Below are 3,736 nucleotides of genomic sequence, written 5' to 3'. Positions count from 1 at the left end.
CCTAGGTCATGTTCAAACCACCAAAGACGGCTAAAAAGTTAATAATCGATAACTAAAACTTGAATTGTACTACTTCTTACTGGCTATTACTTCAACTTAAAAGCTTCTTCTGTGTTCTACTATGGTGCTTTTAGTGTGCGCGCATACCGCAGCACGCGACATAGCTTTGGAGACGATAAATGTAACCGTTTCAGAGAGAAGAGCGGCCAATGTGACGATCTGGCTTTAAATCGATTCGATAACAAATGACGAAAACGGACGGATTTCTCAGGTTTTTACTACATATGAACACTTTTCACATTCTCCCGTGCAACGCGGCTGCTAGTCTTCCTTTCATGCAAAATCTTAAGGTCCTAAGTCATGTCCAAGCGACCAAAGCCGGCATAAAAGTGATTAGTCGACAACTAAAACATAAATAGTACTACTTCTTACTGGCTATTACTTCAAGTTAGAAGCTTCTTCTGTGTTCTACTATGGTGCTTTTAGTGTTCCCGCATACCGCAGCACGCGACATAGCTTTGCAGACGATAAATGTAACCGTTTCAGAGAGAAGAGCGGCCAATGTGACGATCTGGCTTTAAATCGATTCGATAACAAATGACGAAAACGGAAGGATTTCTCAGGTTTTTACTACATATGAACTCTTTTCACATTCTCCCGTTTAACGCGGCTGCTAGTCTTCCTTTCATGCAAACTCTTAAGGTCCTAAGTCATGTCGAAGCCACCAAAGCCGGCTAAAAAGTGGTTAATCGACAACTAAAACTTAAATAGTACTACTTCTTACTGGCTATTACTTCAATTTAGAAGCTTCTTCTGTGTTCTAATATGGTGCTTTTAGTGTCTCCGCATACCGCAGCACGCGACATAGCTTTCCTGACGATAAATGTAACCGTCTCAGAGAGAAAAGCGGCCAATGTGACGATCTGGCTTTAAGTCGTTTCGATAACAAATGACGAAAACGGACGGATTTCTCAGGTTTTTACTACATATGAACACTTTTCACATTCTCCCATGCAACGCGGCTGCTAGTCCTCCATTCATGCAGAATCTTAAGGTCCTAGGTCATGTTCAAACCACCAAAGACGGCTAAAAAGTTAATAATCGATAACTAAAACTTGAATTGTACTACTTCTTACTGGCTATTACTTCAACTTAGAAGCTTCTTCTGTATTCTACTATTGTGCTTTTAGTGTTTCCGCATACCGCAGCACGCGACATAGCTTTGCAGACAATAAATGTAACCGTCTCAGAGAGAAAAGCGGCCAATGTGACGATCTGGCTTTAAGTCGATTCAATAACAAATGACGATAACGGACGGATTTCTCAGGTTTTTACTACATATGAACACTTTTCACATTCTCCCGTGCAACGCGGCTGCTAGTCCTCCTTTCATGCAAAATCTTAAGGTCCAAGGTCTTATCCAAGCCACCAAAGCCGGCTAAAAAGTGAATAATCGATAATATAAACTTGAATTGAACTACTTCTTACTGGCTATTGCTTCAACTTAGAAGCTTGTTCTGTGTTCTACTATGGTGCTTTAAGTGTCTCCGTATACGGCAGCACGCGACATAGCTTTGCAGACGATAAATGTAACCGTCTCAGAGAGAAAAGCGGCCAATGTGACGATCTGGCTTTAAATGGATTCGATAACAAATACGAAACCGGACGCATTTCCCAGGTTTTTACTACATATGAACACTTTTCACATTCTCCCGTGCAACGCGGCTGCTAGTCCTCCTTTCATGCAAAATCTTAAGGTCCTAGGTCATGTCCAAGCCACCAAAGCCGGCTAAAAAGTGAATAATCGACAACTAAAACTTGAATTGTACTACTTCTTACTGGCTATTACTTCAACTTAGAAGCTTCTTCTGTATTCTACTATGGTGCTTTTAGTGTGCCCGCATACCGCAACACGCGACATAGCTTTGCAGACGATAAATGTAACCGTTTCAGAGAGAAGAGCGGCCAATGTGACGATCTGGCTTTAAATCGATTCGATAACAAATGACGAAAACGGACGGATTTCTCAGGTTTTTACTACATATGAACACTTTTCACATTCTCCCGTGCAACGCGGCTGCTAGTCTTCCTTTCATGCAAAATCTTAAGGTCCTAAGTCATGTCCAAGCGACCAAAGCCGGCATAAAAGTGATTAGTCGACAACTAAAACATAAATAGTACTACTTCTTACTGGCTATTACTTCAATTTAGAAGCTTCTTCTGTGTTCTAATATGGTGCTTTTAGTGTCTCCGCATACCGCAGCACGCGACATAGCTTTGCAGGCGATAAATGTAACCGTCTCAGAGAGAAAAGCGGCCAATGTGACGATCTGGCTTTAAGTCGATTCGATAACAAATGACGATAACGGACGGATTTCTCAGGTTTTTACTCCATATGAACACTTTTCACATTCTCCCGTGCAACGCGGCTGCTAGTCCTCCTTTCATGCAAAATCTTAAGGTCCTAGGTCTTATCCAAGTCACCAAAGCCGACTAAAAAGTGAATAATCGATAATATAAACTTGAATTGTACTACTTCTTACTGGCTATTACTTCAACTTAGAAGCTTCTTCTGTGTTCTACTATGGTGCTTTTAGTGTGCCCGCATACCGCAGCACGCGACATAGCTTTGCAGGCGATAAATGTAACCGTTTCAGAGAGAAGAGCGGCCAATGTGACGATCTGGCTTTAAATCGATTCGATAACAAATGACGAAAACGGACGGATTTCTCAGGTTTTTACTACATATGAACACTTTTCACATTCTCCCGTGCAACGCGCCTGCTAGTCTTCCTTTCATGCAGAATCTTAAGGTCCTAGGTCATGTTCAAGCCACCAAAGACGGCTAAAAAGTGAATAATCGACAACTAAAACTTCAATTTTACTACTTCTTACTGGCTATTACATCAACTTAGAAGCTTCTTCTGTACTCTACTATGGTGCTTTTAGTGTTTCCGCATACCGCAGCATGCGACATAGCTTTGCAGACGATAAATGTAACCGTCTATGAGAGAAAAGCGGCCAATGTGACGATCTATCTTTAAGTCGATTCGATTACAAATGACGAAAAGGGACGGATTTCTCAGGTTTTTACTACATATGAACACTTTTCACATTCTCCCGTGCAACGCGGCTGCTAGTCCTCCTTTCATGCAAAATCTTATGGTCCTATGTCATGTCCAAGCCACCAAAGCCGGCTAAAAAGTGAATAATCGACAACTAAAACTTGAATTGTACTACTTCTTACTGGCTATTACTTCAACTTAGAAGATCCTTCTGTGTTCTAATATGGTGCTTTTAGTGTCTCCACATACCGCAGCACGCGACATAGCTTTGCAGACGATAAATGTAACCGTCTCAGGGAGAAAAGCGGCCAATGTGACGATCTGGCTTTAAGTCGATTCCATAACAAATGTCGAAAATGGTCAGATTTCTCTGGTTTTTACTACATATGAACACTTTCACATTCTCACATGCAACGCGGCTGCTAGTCCTCCTTTCATGCAAAATCTTAAGGTCCTAGGTCATGTACAAGCCACCAAAGCCGGCTAAAAGGTGAATAATCGATAACTTAAACTTCAATTGTACTACTTCTTACTGGCTATTGCTTCAACTTAGAAGCTTCTTCTGTGTTCTACTATGGTGCTTTTAGTGTTTCCGCATACCGCAGCACGCGACATAGCTTTGCAGACGATAAATGTAACCGTCTCAGAGAGAAAAGCGGCCAATGTGACGA

Source organism: Schistocerca gregaria, unplaced genomic scaffold (genome assembly GCF_023897955.1).
Source record: "Schistocerca gregaria isolate iqSchGreg1 unplaced genomic scaffold, iqSchGreg1.2 ptg000292l, whole genome shotgun sequence".
Classification (NCBI taxonomy): Eukaryota; Metazoa; Arthropoda; class Insecta; order Orthoptera; family Acrididae; genus Schistocerca; species Schistocerca gregaria.
The sequence above is the reverse complement of the archived record's forward strand: the minus strand, read 5'-3'. Positions refer to the sequence as shown.